Here is a 16,023-nt window from a genome sequence, read left to right on the forward strand (position 1 = left end):
GTAAAATGGTGATTAAGACTGTGAGCCCATTGTGGGACAGGGACTGCTTCCAACCTGATTATCTTGTATCTACCCCAGCACTTAGAACAGTTCCTTGCATATAGTAAGCACTTAACAAATCCGATTAAAAAAATGGGTGGGGAGCAGCAGAATCTGTATCAAACCTGCATTTCTTTGTCCTCTTTGAATTGACCTCTTTCCCCACCTTTCACCCAGCCTCAATTGCTTTCAAATCCCCACATCCAGCCCATAAACCTTGTGGTCATATAATCTTTTGCCTTGCCTCTCTCCAGCCTTGGGGATCAGTGGCTGAGGTGTATGCTCAAGGACAGGAGTAAAAGGAATAGACGGAGTGTCGATCAGTCTTTCAGCTTGGTTCAAAAATATTTTGGTCCATTTCTCACTCTCTTCCCTCCTCTGTGCCTCAGCTCTCTCCTCGAGCACAAGTGCTTGCCTGAAGTAAATGCATTCACTATTTCTTCTGAGGTTCAGGGTTATATTTCTAAAAAAGAGAAGAGAAAGGGAAGACAGAGTTTAACAACTTTCCTTTAGACCCTCCCCTAATTTCCTTTCAGTTGCTCCTAGCTTGGCTAAGGGCTCAAATGTATTGGAAATTGTTAATTCATACTGACTGACTTTAAAATTCTATAAAATTCTCCAGTTGGGGCAGTTCTTTAGGAGTCCCTGCAGGTCCCCTCTCCTGAGAAGGTGAAAGTAGCTTGTATTTCCATAGGAATAGAACAGTAAAGATTCCTCCACCTTCTAGTGACTCTGCTGATACCAAAGATGATATACAACTGTAAGGATGTCCGTCGCAAGCCTGGTAGTCCTGCTGCATGAGATGGGCAGAGGATTTCGAGAGCCAAACCAGCATTCTGGAGAGGGTTACATTACTTCTACAAACTTGATTATTTCGGGGAGGAGAATTGGGAAAGTGAGGGGGGGAAAGGAACCAGAAACTACCCATCCTTGATGCAACGCATTAAGATTTCCTGTGAGAGATTAGAGAAGTTGCAGTTTCTCAGCATTAGCAGTTCCTTCACCTTTAGTATTTTGCCTTTTGCCAATGAAGAGGAAGAACAATAGGGTCGATAAGTGGGATTTATTGAGCACTTTCTTTGTGCAGAGTACTCTACTAAGTGCTTAGGAGAGTACAATACATCAGAGGTGGTTGATACATTCCCTGCCCACCAGGAGTGTACAGTCTAGAGTGGGAGACAGATGTTAACTATGGGGATGTACATAAGTGCATTGGGGATGAAGGTGGAGTGAATATTCAGTGCTTAAAGGATCCAGATCCAGTGCTTCTTGGTGACACAGGCAGGAAAGGGAGTAGGGGAAATGAGGGCTTAGCTCAGTGATTCAAGTAAGGCTTTGAAAGTGGGGAGAGTGATGATCTGTGGTATATGAAGGGGGAGGGAACTACAGGCCAGATAGAAGCAAGATGTGGGCAAGGAGTTAGCAGTGAGACTGGAGAAATTGAGTGACAGTAAGTATGTTGCTGCTGGAGGAGCGAAGGACAGAGTCTGGGCATTAGGAAATCCTCAAGGTATGATAGGAGGGAATGAGCTGATTGAGTGCTTTAAAGTTGATGGTAAGGTATTTCTTTTGATGTAGAGGTGGATGGGCAACCCCCCGGGTTGGGGGGGGGGGCGTTCTTGAGGAGTGGGGAGATGTGGACTGAACTGTTTTTTAGAAAAATGATCTGGACAGCAGTCCTTACTTCACTGAAGTGGGGAGAGGCAGGAGGCAGGGAGGTCAGCAAGTAGGCAGGTGTGGGATATGGAAAATACTTGGATCAATATAGTAGAGGTTTGGATGGAGAGGAAAGGGTGGATTTTAATGATGTTTGAAGATAGAACCCCCAAGGATTTGGTGATGGTGAATATGTGAGTTGAACGAAAGAGATGAGTAGGGGATAGAGGATAGAAAAGCAACGTGGCTCAGTGGAAAGAGCACAGGCTTGGGAGTCAGAGGTCATGGGTTCAAATCTCAGCTCAGCCGCTTGTCAGCTGTGTGACTTTGGGCAAGTCACTTAACGTCTCTGTGCCTCAGTTACCTCATCCGTAAAATGGGCATGAAGACTGTAAGCCCCACGTGGGACAACCTGATTACCTTGTATTATCCCCAGCGCTTAGAACAGTGCTTTGCACATAGCAAGAACTTAATAAATGCCATCATTATTATTATTATTACAGAGCCATGCAAGACAGAGACTGTCCAACTCATTTTTCTTGTATCCATTTCAGTGCTTAGTATAGTGCCTGGCACCTAGTAAGCGCTTAAAAAATACCACAATTATTATTTATTTTGGGGAGAGAATACCATGACCAGTTGGGCAAGCCATTTCAATTTCTGTTGGTTGGAGAAGAAAAGGACCTCCCCAACTTATCAAAGTGGTGCCAAATCTTGATTGAGAAAACCACACTAAAGCACTGGCAAGAAGCCTCCCTTTTTTCCCCTCCACAACCCTCCATTCTTGCAGGGAAAGTACCACACATCTAAGTGAAAAAAACTCTGTGATCTCCGTGTCATGTTGCTTAATGTGAAGCAGCTGCATAACGAACGAAACCAGGGAAAGGTTTAATATCAGTGGGAATTTTGGCATACTAGCCACTAGGACTGCCTAGGTGGTGGTTTTTTCCCCTGGGGAATAGCAAACCTTTGTAATTCAATAAGGTTGCTCTAAACCCGGAGATCTCAACCACCTCAGGGTAAAGGCATCTTCTTTCTCTTTTATATTCATTCCAGGCTGCTGTATCATGACCATTTATCCCCAGGATTGTGACAGGGAAGCCCACTCCTCCCTTGAGCTATGCAAATGGCAGAGTTCCAGGTGAGAAAGAGCAGCACAAGTGGGTGCCTGCAGTCTGAGAGGCCTAGCAACTGCAGGATGGAGGGTGAGATCACCATGGCAACCAGCAAGCGGCTTACTCAATTACAGCAACCTTCTGAACAGCAACAGAAGCAACGGGGACAAAGGAAATTTCTTTCCCTCTCTCTTCGCTAGGATTTCTGACAATCTAGCTTATCTTTGCCATAGTCGTGTGCCTTCTGCAAAGATCTGTTGACCTTTGGGAGTTTAATCCTTGTTCTTCAAGGTTCCTTGAAATCCTTGGCACGAAAAGAGCTGGAGAGAGTGGTGCAATGGGGAGGGAGAGGGAAAAAATGCTGGATACACATTGTTGAGTAAGCATGTGCTAGCATGGTATATGTGAGGTGAGGAATCACAAGGCTCTGTTTTCTACCCACTTAAGTCCAATAGCTGGGGGATGAGGTCTGTGGCTATTTTTTAAAGCAATCATCTTTATCCAGTTTTGTTCCTAGATTGACTCACGATGGATAAATCGCATAATTTCTCTGTTCAGTTTGTGAGCATTTCCCGCTGGAGAATGCTTCGATTCTTCTAAAATGCCCTGACAATCTTGGAAGGCAGGTGCTAAATGTGGCTGCAGACACATACACAGACCACATTGCTCCTTTCACTTATATATTCCTATATATATTTTCGCTGAGTTCTTACTCCTGCACCATTTCAGCGTGGCTCAGTGGAAAGAGCACGGACTTTGGAGTCAGGGCTCATGAGTTCGAATCCCAGCTCTGCCACTTGTCGGCTGTGTGACTGTGGGCAAGTCACTTCACTTCTCTGTGCCTCAGTTCCCTCATCTGTAAAATGGGGATTAAGACTGTGAGCCCCACGTGGGACAACCTGATTCCCCTATGTCTACCCCAGTGCTTAGAACAGTGCTCGGCACATAGTAAGCGCTTAACAAATACCAACATTTCTGTGCCAAAGTCCCTCAGAAGCACATGAGAGCAACAGAAGCAGCTGCTGGGGAGTTAATCTGAATTATATTTTAGTCTGCAAAAAATCCAGAATTACTATTCCTACCCCTGTAGACTGTAAGCTCGTTGTGGGCAGAGAATGTCTCTGTTACCATGTTGTCGTGTACTCTCCTAAGCGCTTAGTACAGTGCCCTGCAAATAGTAAGTGCTCAATTTGATTGATTGATTCTTCTGGGCTTAATTTTTGTCCCATATCAATTTCTCTAGGACAGGATTGGCTTCTTCCTTAGGCATGGCTGTTCTATTTATTTCGTGGCTTTCAGAAAGGAACATACATCCACAAGACAAAATGTTGGTGGCTGTCTCAGAGTTTGGAAAGGAGCCTCTTTGAAAACTTGGCTTAAGAATGTAATCAGATGTGATACCCTAGCACTTAGTGACTCACAATTGCTTCAAAATGGGATTGGGAAGACATTATTAACAGTGTTCCGTAACTGTGATTCATGAAGGTTGTTGGGATAACAAAATTTTATTCTGCATCCTTATTCCAGCAAATAGTTTGCATCCTTATTACCAGGATGTGGGCCACAGTTGTAAAAAGTTACATATCATTTATTTATAATAATGTCTATTTCCCCCTCTAGACTGTAAGTGTGTTGTGGTTAGGAAATGTGCCTATTAACTGTCGTATTGTACTCTCCCAAGAACTTAGTACAGTGCTGTATAAAGAGTAAGCACTCAGATAAATTCCTGGGAGTGAAGTTGGGGTTAGAGATTAAGGATCAGTGGGGAAGTTGGTGTACCACTTCAGCATGGCCTAATGGATAGAGCACAGGCCTGGGAGTCAGAAGGACCTGGGTTCTAATTCTGGCTCCGCCATGTGTCTGATGCATGACCTTGGGCAAGTCACTTCACTTCTCGGTGCCTCAGTGACCTCATCTGTAAAATGGGGATGAAGACTCTGAGCCTCCCGTGGGGCAACCTGGTTACCCTGTATCTACCCCAGCGCTTAGAACAGTGCTCTGCACCTAGTAAGCGCTTAACAAATACCAACATTATTATTCTCTGTGCCCCATTTACTTTATCTGTAAAATGGGGATTTAGGCTCTGAGCCCCAAATGGGACAAGGATTGTGTTAAACCCGATTATCTTGCATCAACCCCAGTGCTTAGTACAGTGGCCGGAACATAAAATATGCTGAACAAATGCCACAATTATTATCATTTTCTAATTGCAATTGGCATTTTCCCTGTAGATTTTTTTCCTTGGGCTGTTTTCCTTCTTCATGGGAAAATCTCTAACAACTTTCAGTTATCCAAAAGTGGCACAGCAAGCTGAGCCAACCGCTAGGGAGCAGCAGAACTAGGCCTCTGCTCTCCAAGCAGCTGTCAGAGATCTGGAATCAAGTCTTTGGGGTCCTAGGGAAGGGTTCATTCATTCCTATTTCTTGAGCGCTTACTGTGTGCAAAGCACTGTACTAAGAGAGGAAGCCATATGGCCCCCAGTATGCAGCTGGTACCTTTCTTGAGATATCCAAATTGCCTTTAAAGATGTGGTGGAATATCACATCTTTGAGTAATTTAAATAGAGCGAGGACCTGTATGCTTGAAGAAAACCCCAGTTAAAGTGAAGTACATCAATATTATTATTATTACGTCTGAGATTGGAGGTAGGTGTGGCTTGAAAAGGCCAGCATGGAGTACACAGCCTTGACTGTGCTGAGCATAGGAATCAATCTTATTAACTGAGCACTTAATTGTGTGCAGAGTGCTGTACTAAGCACTTGGGAGAGTACATTAACAGGGTCGGTAAACACATTCTCTGTGAGCTTACAGTCTAGAGAGGGAGATGGACCAAGAAGGAAGACTAAGGAGAGGTGAGGGGTGGGGAAGTGACTGTGAGCTCATTGTAGGCAGGGATTGTCTCTCTTTATTGCTGTATTGTACTTTCCAAGCACTTAGTACAGTGCTCTGCACACAGTAAGTGCTGGATAAATACAATTGAATGAATGAATGACAAGGGACCGGAGGGGCAAGAGGGAAGGATTGAGGGGGAGGTGGGGAGAAGTCTCTAGCCTTTACGACACACACTGCTGCCTGCCAGTCTGGAGAGATATAATACATATATGCTTGCCTACATTTCAGGAGTTAATGAATAAAAAGAGGAAATGAAATGGTATTGCCACTTTATCCCACCGTTTTTCCACATTGAATTTCTTCTAAAATCAAGATATCAACACTCTGCCTTACTTTGAACCACCAATATGCATACAATCTGTAAGGAGGGGAGGCAGGCTAAGAAAACCATTCGGGGCTGTCTGTAGAGATCTGCTCATGCCGCTTAGAAGCTCAGAAATGAGAAAGCTTCTCTCTGCTCAGTGAGAATGATTGATTAAAAGTGCCTGCTTATTCCAGCACTCTTAACTTTGTAAAGTGTGAGCAGTATTTTATTCTGAAGGTATGAATATACAACCTGCTTTTCTACCGATGGGACAGAGTAGTTTAAAATGTGGTTTGCCAATCATCACACTTCAGTAGTTGATGGAGCCGGCAGGGAGGTCCCATCACTCTGTAAAGGAGCAGGATGGGCAGCAGCTTCTGGAGAGTCAGAGAGAGGGATGAGAGTAATCACTCAATGTATTTATTCAGTGCTTACTATCTGCGAAGTGTTACTGTACTAACTGCTTGGGAGAGCACAATACAACAGAATTAGCAGACAAATTCCCTGATCATAATGAGCTTAGTTTACAGTCTATATTCAGCAGGGCATTCAGGGAATTGCAGATTAAGTCTCTCTAATCAATGAAGCCATGTCTAGACTATGAGCTTGTTGTGGGCAGGGAATGTGTCAGTGTGTTGTTGTACTGTAATAATAATAATGTTGGTATTTGTTAAGCGCTTACTATGTGCCGAGCACTGTTCTAAGCGCTGGAGTAGATACAGGGTAATCAGGTCCCATGCGGGGCTCACAATCTTAATACCCATTTTCCAGATGAGGTAACTGAGGCACAGAGAAGTTAAGTGACTTGCCCAAAGTCACACAGCTGACAAGCGGCAGAGCTGGGATTAGAACCCATGACCTCTGACTCCTAAGCCAGTGCTCTTTCCACTGAGCCACGCTGCTTCTCTCCCAAGCACTTAATACAGTGCTTTGCATACAGTAAGCGCTCAATAAATACAATTGAATGAATGAATCAAGTGACTTACTGGATAGGGCATGGGCTTGGGAGTCAGAAGGACCTGGGTCCTAATGCCACCTCCTACCACTTACCAGCCATGTGACTTTGGGCAAATTACTTCAATTCTCTGTGCCTCAGTTCCCTCATCTGCAAAATGGGGAGTCATTACCTGTTCTTCCTATTTAGACTGTGAATCCGATGTGGGATCTGATTATCTTTTATCTACCCCAGTGCTTAGAATGGCATAGTGGATAGCACACAGGCCTGGGAATCAGAAGGTCATGAGTTCTAAACCCTGCTCATCTGCTGTGTGACCTTGGGCAAGTCATTTCACATCTCTGGGCTAAGGCTGTGCTGCTGTAAAATGGGGATTAAGACTGTGAGCCCCACGTGGGACAGGGACTATGTCAAACCCAACAGACTTGTATCCACCCCAGTGCTTAGTACAGTGCCTGGCACATGGTAAATGTTTAACAAATACCACAATTATTATTATTATTCAGTGCTCTGCACATAGTAAGCACTTAACAAAAATCAAAATTATTATTATCATTATTAAATATTCTGGTGGGGGATTGGTTAGAGAAATAACTGTAAGTACCAGCTGAACCTAAAGCATTAGAAGGTTTACCCAACAATTCAGAGATATTCAGGGCCACACAGGGCCTAAAGGTACCCAGCTAGTCCCCAAAGACTAGGTGATAACTACTGCTGTTGGAGGCACTGGAGAAGGACCCACAGATGTGATCGTAAGTCTGGGCACAGCCAACCACAAGCAAGTCAAATTGCAAGCAAAAAGAATCCACAAATGCCAAGGGACTTTTGAAATTTACAGATAAGAGGAAGAAGTGCTTAAGTATGCTCCTTGTGGGCAGGGAGCATGTATATCAATTTATAATTTATATCAACTTATAATTCTCCCAAGTGCTCAGTATAGTGCTTGTGCTCAATAAATACCAGTGATTGGTAGAGTATGTCAATAAAAATATACTCAAGTGCAATGGGTAGTTCTGAGGGGAACATTTCTGAGGTGATGCAAAAGTGCTGAGGTGATAGTAGTGGGAAAGTAACCAGGGGAAAGAGAAAATTCATCAAGGAAAACTTCCTGGAGGTGAAATTTCAGAAGGTTTTGGAAGATGGAAAAACTGAGATCTGGAAGATTAGCAAAGCAAAAAAGAATTTAAATGAAATCAGCAGGGGTCTGAAGTGTAATTGGTATAACACTGAATACAGAGGCAGGAATCCTGCCTACCTACGATATTGTATTATACTTTTTCAAGCACTCAGTACAGTCTTCTGTACCTAGTAAGCACTCAAATGCCATTGATTGATTAAAATATTTTCTCTGTCTCCGTCCTTGTGTAGTTTTGTGTTTTAGATAGTACTCATACCAAGGCTCCATTGTAAACATTGGGTTAGATACAAAATAATTCAACAGGTCATGTCTGTTCCCCCTGGTGTTTACTCATTCAGTCATATTTATTGAATGCTTTCTGTATGCAGAGCACTGTACTAAGTGCTTGGAAGAATGGAATACAACAATAAACAGACATATTCCCTGCCCAAAGTGAGCTAACGTCTAAGGTCTGGGTTGCTACAGACTGATAAAATCCCTAGCTCTAGATGTGGATTTCATGTGGAACAGGGACTATATCCAACAGAATTATTTTCTATCTACCCCAGCGATCATCATTATCACTACAGTGCTCTGCACTGTACTAAGCACTTTGGAGAATACAACAGAGTTGGCTGACATGTTCCTTGCCTACAACAAGCGTATGGTCTAGAGGGGAAGATGGACATCAATATAAACTTATATAATTTAAAGAAATGTACATAGTGCTGTGGGGTTGAGGCGGAGGTGAATAGCAAATGCCCAAAGGTCACAGATCCAAGGGCATAGATGACCAGAGTGGGAGGGAGCTCGGGCGAAGAAGGTTTAATTGGGAAAGGCCCCAGTGCTGGGCACACTAAGCACTTACATGCCATTGTTAGTTTATTGCTCTAAAGTAATCCTTTTAGACCTGTCTCCCCTCCTACAGTTCATTACCTGAACTGAGAAAAAGCAAGGGATATAGGAGGAATTGTTGTGTCAGGATCAAACTGCTGCATCAGCTTCTGCAGATTCATATATTTTATTAGATATTACTGAATGTTGTAATAAAACTTTGTAGATTGCATAAGCCTTTAGCCTCACCATGCCCTTCAGTTCCTGAAAGTCATGTGACTAAAACCTCCTGAACTAGCCCTTAGCAAGTGTCCCCACTGCTTCTGCATTGCTAGGCTGACTGTGACCTAATTTGCCTGAGAGAGTCTGGGGTTTTGTAGGCTTAAGAGTGTACTATGACCCCAAATGTCCCCAATATCTAAGATAATTTACAGTGCAGGCTGAATCAGTTTAGATAGTGTTCCTCATCTGACCCTCCCAAGTGCCAGATATTGGCATTGTTCCCTTCCAACGCCCCTCTAGACTGCAAGCTCCTTGTGGACAGGGAATGTGTCTTTTTATCACTATATTGCACTTTCCCAAGGGCATAGTACAGTGCTCTGCACAAAGTGAGCACTCAATAAATATGACTGAATGAATGAAATATTCTTCAAGGCTTGGAGCATTAAAGCCAATTCATTAACAATAATAGTAATAATAATTGTGGATTCATTAAGGGTTTAACTACGTACCATATACTATGCTAAATACTAGGATTGATACACTACAGTCAGATCATACGCTGCTGAGGTTCATAGTCTAAGGGGGTGGGGGAACAGATATTGAGTCCCCATTTTACAGATGAGGAAACTGAGGCAGAGAGATGTCAAATGACATGCTCAAAGGCACATAGCAGGAAAATTGGGGAAACAGGATTAGAACCCATATCTTCTCACTCCCATTCTTGTGCTCTTTCTTCTAAGCCACACTGCTTCTCATATTCATTTAATGCTATTTATTGAGCTTCTGCTGTTCCCAGAACATTGAACTAGGCATTGAGGAGAATAATTACGTATTTTTTATCCATCCTCTGCACTCAAATGTATGTGTATACTCTGTTGTACATTCAGCTATTTATTATGTTTATTCTCTTTGTAAATATACTTATGTCCGTCTCCTCTGTTACAGTATAAGTTCTTTGTGAGCAGAGGATGTGTCTTGAGCTTCTACTGGACTTCCTAAATGCTTAGTTCAGTTCACTGCACCCAGTGGGTGTTCAATAAATCCCATTACTACTACTATTTTGAGATATTTTCACTGCCTTTGAAGAGCTTGTGCTGTAATAGACTGTGAGCTCATTCTCTAGACTGTGAGCTTCTTAGGGGCAGGGATTGCGTCTCTTTATTCCTGTATTGTACCCTCCCAAGCACTTAGTAGAGAGCGCTGTACAAAATAAGCTCCCAATAAATACGATAATACGGAAGACAGGCGCACACACACAAATTGTATACATTCAGTGGGAGCAAGACGAGAAACATAGCTATAACTGGGATCAGCAAGAACATGGAAAAATGAATGAAAGCAATCATTTACTGAATGCCTACTGTGTGCAAAGCACTGCATTAAATGTTTGGGGGGCTAGAGTATAACAGAGAAGGTAAACATGTTCCCTTTCCAAATGGAGCTTATGGTCCAGCTGGGGAGGATGGACATTCAAATATATTACAAATACATACAGCTAAGAGGCTGAGGATAGGGTGACTATCCAGTGTTTAACAGGTGCAAAAGCAAGCACAGGGCCAAGCAAAGGGAAAGGGAGTAGACTATGCAAATTGATAGACACCCGGAGTTCTTCTACAACACAAAGGATATGTTCTTGCAAATCCTTGCCATATAGTACTCAACCATTTTACCACCTCATGCGTGCCCACAAGCAGAATCTTCCAATAACGCAGAAATAATGTGGCCTAGTGGAAAGATCAAGGTCTGGGAGTTAGAGGATCTAGGTTCTAACCCCTACTCTGCCACTTGTCTGCTATGTGACCTTGGCCAAGTCACTTAAGCTTTCTATGCCTCAGTTTTCTCATCTTTAGTATGGGGATTAAAACTGTGTCCAACCTGATTATCTTGTACTTCCCTCAGTGCTTAGTATGTGCCTGACACATACTAAGCACTTAATTACCATAAAAAATGAAACAAACCAAAAAACACACAGCATCCTGAGCCCAAATCGGCTTGCATTTTCAGGAGAATATTCTCTAATTCCCTAACAGCATTCTAAAACAAAACACAAAGTGAACATACCCATCAGGGCAGAGTTGAGGGAGCCCAGAGGTAAGAAGGATGACCATTAGAGTGGCTGACAAGCTTCTCGGGGTGGAAATTAGTTGGAGGTGCCTCCTGGAATCGGTGGGTCTTCAGGAGAGTTGTAAAAATGAGAAAGCAGTGAGGCCTAGTGATACAGCATGGGCCTGGGAGTTAGAAGGACCTGGGTTCTAATCCGGACAAGGCTACTTGTCTGTTGTGTAACCTTGGGTAAGTCACTTAACTTCTCTGTGCCTCAGTTACCTCATCTGTAAAATGAGGATTAATTGTGTGAGCCTCATGTGGGACAGGGACTATGTCCTCCCTGATAAACTTGTATCTACCCCAGCACTTAGAAAAGTACTTGGCACATAATAAGTGCTTAAGGAGTACAATAATAATAATATTAAAAATAATAATAATTAATTGGCTTGAACAAGCAGTCAGGGTAGTTGAGAATGAAACAACAGTGTAAAGTTTATTGTTTGTCTCAGGGATCAGCCCATCCTGAATATTTTTTAGGGTACTTAAGCTAAATACCTTACTATGTGCCAGGTAGAAAGATACAAATTAATGAGATGGGACTTAGTCCATGTCCCACAAGGGGTTCACTGTCTTAATCCCCATTTTACAAATGAGGTAACAGGCCTAGAGAAGCTAAGTGACTTGTCCAAAGTCACAAAGCAGACAAGTGGAGGAGCCAGGTTTAGCACCCAGGTCCTTTTGACTTCCAGATCCGTTCTCTCCATTCTCCCATCAAAGGGGCAACTTACTTTTTATTTTGTTTTGAAGATTATAGGATAAAGGAGGGGCAGAGTGGAGAAAGGAATCTTCACTTCTCAATTCCCCAAATTAAGGGAATTTGTGTGTCTTCCACCATCTTCTCCAATTGTTAATGTTTTGCCTCTGAAGTACAGGTTGTTGCAGGCAGCAACAATTGATAGGGAGATGTCTTCCCCACTAGACTATAGCTCAAGGGCAGAGACCATGTTTTCCAGCTGTATTGTGAACACTTTCAAGTGCTGTGTACCGCGCTTTCACGCAGTAAGTACTCATTAAATAGCATTGATCGGTTGATTCATTTACTTAATCATATTTATTGAGCGCTTACTGTGTGCTTAGTACTGTGTACTAAGTGCTTGGAAAGTGCAATTCAGTAATAAAGAGAGACAATCCCTGCCCACAAAGGGCTTACAGTTCAGTAGCTATCCCTAGCCCAACCCCTAGAAAAGCCTTTCTGTACTCTGAGAGGATTTGATCAGGTTTTCCTCCGAGAAATCAAAGGTTCTGACAGTTCCTCTCAATCTTCAAAAACAGACGTTATTCTATTAAGAGGTCCTGCCCACTGAAACCCTCCCACCTTCCTGGATTTCGTTAAAAAGTATATAGCCTATCTATACATTTTCAGCCAGCATAGAGTGCTTTGTGTTTTGGGATATATTATTCAATAGTAGGACACCACTGTTTTGTCTCTGAGGGAAATTCACTAGAATCAATAATGCAGTTTGCAGCAGCACTTATATATGTAATTTTTCTTTATATTATTGTCGATCTCCCCTTCTAGACTGTAAGCTCATTGTGAACAGGGAATGTGTCTGTTTATTATGATATTGTGCTCTCCCAAGTGCTTAGTGCACTGCTTTACACACAGTAAGCACTAAATAAATATGATTGAATGAATGAATATTGAGATCATCCTTGGTATTTACTGAGTGCTTGCTGTGTGCACAGCAGTGTATTAAGTGTTTGGAAGAATACAACAGAGTTGGTGGATACATTCCCTGCCTAATATAAGTTTATAGCCTAGAGGAGGGGAATGTACTGAGGCGAGTTGTAGTTTTTTGTGTTTTTTTTAAAACCCAGGGTTTAAGTAGATTTTACAGATTTCAAATTCCTTTCTTAATGTGCCCTGCCACAGTCTGATTAGAGTTGGACATCTTGAGGACAGGAAAGTTTGGAGTGGCCATCCATCCCAAGTACCAGCTGGAGTAGAGGAGAGGAGGGAGAATCAGAATCCTTGATCCAGAAGGATCTCAAAGCATCACTTAGACCAGTGCCTCACCTGTCCAAAACAGTGGGATGTTTATCCTTTTGTTGGCAGCCTTTTGTAAAGTTTGGTCACTTACCATCAAAAAGTTCACTGTCTCATTCCTCGAGGGCAGATGCTGCATCTTCTGCTTTGGTTTATGGTTGCAAGCACCTAGTACACCACTCTGTACACAGGAAAAACTACTGGGGGTGATGATGGTGAAATCTTTTTTATTGTGTTTTAAGCTCATTTTCTCTTTTTCAGCCTACTATTGAAAAGAAGAGCAACAAATCAATAATACACTTGAGTTGAGCATGGAAGTGAAGGGTCAAGGCCAAGAACCATGATGAGGATGTTTTGTGGCTGACATCCACCCTGCTTCCCTTTTTCCATTTTTCCTCACCATCTGAGTCTGAGGACCGTGGGTGTAGTGGGGAGGGGCAGGGATGAGCTGATGAAGCGTAGAAATGGAGAGAAAGACTATCTTTCTTCCTCTCTGGAGTACAGGAAATGTTATCTAGAGGCATTGGTAATAATAGGAGAAGCAGTGTGGCTTAGCGGAAAGAGCATGGGCTTGGGAGTCAGAAGGATCTGGGTTCTAATCCCAGTTCCTTCACTTGTTTGCTATGTGAGCTTGGGTAAGCCGCTTAACTTCTTTGTGCCTCTGCTACCTCATCTGTAAAATGGGGATTAAAACTGTGAGCCCCATGTAGGACAGGGGCTGCGTCCAACCTGATTACCTTGTATCTGCTCCAAAGCTTAGAACAGTGTTTGGCACATAGTAAGTGCTTAACATATACCATAACAATTATTATTATTATTATTATTATTATTATTAATAACAGTAGAAATTTTTAAGTGCTTACTATGGGCTAAGACTGTACTAAACACTGGGGTAGATACAAAATCTTCAGAACCTACACAGTCCACGTCCCATGTGGGATTCAAAGTCTAAGGGAGGATGGTGGGGGAAAGCAGGCTTTTAATCCCCAGTTTCAGATGAGGAAACTAAGGCACAGAGAAGGTAAGTCAATTGCCTAAGGTCACACATCAGGCAAGTGGAAGATCCTGATTCCCTAACTACCAAACCTGTATCCCTTTCTACTAGGCCATGCTGGATTTCTAGATAATCCCTCTTCCTTTCCCACCACCTCTATAAATCACTTTACTTTCTGTACCTCAATTTTCTCATCTGTTCTCCCCCTTACACTAAGTGTCCCATGTGGGACAGGGTTTGTCAGCTCTGATTTTCTTCTATCTACCCCAGTAATCGACTCACAGTAAATTCTCTATTATCATTATTATTATTAGCATTATCATTTGTAAGAATTCCATGGCTTTGGAGCAGATGTCAGGGGTTAAAGCATCAAAACTTCATTCAGCTTCTGTGTTGCATAGAAAGAGTTGTTACACTGTCCAGGAGAAGACAGTGTATTCTAAAAATCAGTATTATAGGTTGTTTTTAGGGTGACAGATTATTGGCTTCGAAGAAGAGAGTAAAGGTATCTTACCAGTAAAGATATCCTCAGAGCCAGGATTGATTGAGAATTTCAAAGGCAATACCTGCAAAATAAGGCCCATTTCAGTAAGGGGACTGAACACTGAAGAGAGAACACAGAGGCTGGACTGGATTAAGCCTCTTAGCCTGTTAGCAGCCTAAATCAGTTACTTCATCTTTTGTGGGGCAGAGAGACATGGGGACAGAGACATAGCAAGAATGGAGATGGTGAAGTGGAGTGGAAATTCTGAGGGATATTCCAAGAGCAGGGCAGACGAGAGGAATATCATGGAGGGGAATCCTTCATTCTCGCTTGTATGCCCCTAGCTAAAAAAAACTCTCTGCCTCACACCCACAGGGAGTCAAATCCAGAAACTGCTAGGACCTAAGCAATGAAAAGGACTCAATAACCTTCTGAAATTCCAACCAACTCTGCTGTTCTGTTTTAAACTGATCTGCTGCTCTGGGCACAGCACTTAACTCAGTGAGTGCTTTACTGTAATCTCCTTTTGGGCAGGCATGGTATCTACCAACACCACTTTTGTACTCTATTTTCCCAAGCACTTAGTACAGGGCTCTGCATACAGTAAACTTTCAATAAATACCACCAAAGAAAGGAAAGATCTCCTCCTTCCCTCTTGGAGATCTTACGGTCTAATAAATGAAAGAGGATTTGAAGGAGTATAAGTAGATAGAATTGATCGAGTGGATGAATAAATCAGCAAGGGAATAAACAAATTTCATGTGGTATTTGTTCAGCGCTTATTGTTTATCAAGCACTTACCTAAGTGCTGGGGTAGATGCAAGCTAATCAGGTTTGACACAATTCTTGTCCCACATAGGGCTCACAATTTAAGTACAACTGAGAAGCAGCATGGTGCAGAGGATAAAACATGGGCCTGGGAGACAGAGGTTCAAGGGTTCTAATCCTGGCTCCGCAACTTGCCTGCTGTGTGTGACCTTGGGCAAGTCATTTCAATTCTTGGTGCCTCAGTTCCCTCATCTGTCAAATGGGGATTGAGATTGTGACTGTGCTCCACCTGAGACAGAGACTGTTTCCAACTAAATTTGCTTGTATCCACCCCAGCACTTAGAACAGTGTCTGGTACATAGTAGGTTCTTCACAAATACCACGATTATTATTATTAGTAGTAAATAAATGTATAAGACTGCTGAAGGGATCAGTGATGGGGGCGTTGGCAAGAAATGAACTTGATCCATACAGGTCATATAGAAAATGCTAACACGCAGAAGACTTAAAACAATTTTACAATGGGTCACTCCTTTTCCATTCTGCCTTG

The 16,023-nt window shown here is 42.7% G+C and overlaps 1 long non-coding RNA gene across 1 annotated transcript; it reads right to left on the minus strand.

Annotated features, from left to right (window-relative positions):
• Positions 1–289: 289 nt before the first annotated feature.
• LOC114806553 lies at positions 290–15,526 on the minus strand. Its single transcript, XR_003754588.1, has 3 exons — positions 14,736–15,526; positions 13,322–13,492; positions 290–502 (listed from the first exon to the last, which is right to left on the minus strand). It is a non-coding gene; the product is annotated as an uncharacterized LOC114806553 (long non-coding RNA).
• Positions 15,527–16,023: the final 497 nt, after the last annotated feature.

The sequence above is a fragment of the Ornithorhynchus anatinus genome, chromosome X1 (assembly GCF_004115215.2).
Source record: "Ornithorhynchus anatinus isolate Pmale09 chromosome X1, mOrnAna1.pri.v4, whole genome shotgun sequence".
Taxonomy (NCBI): domain Eukaryota; kingdom Metazoa; phylum Chordata; class Mammalia; order Monotremata; family Ornithorhynchidae; genus Ornithorhynchus; species Ornithorhynchus anatinus.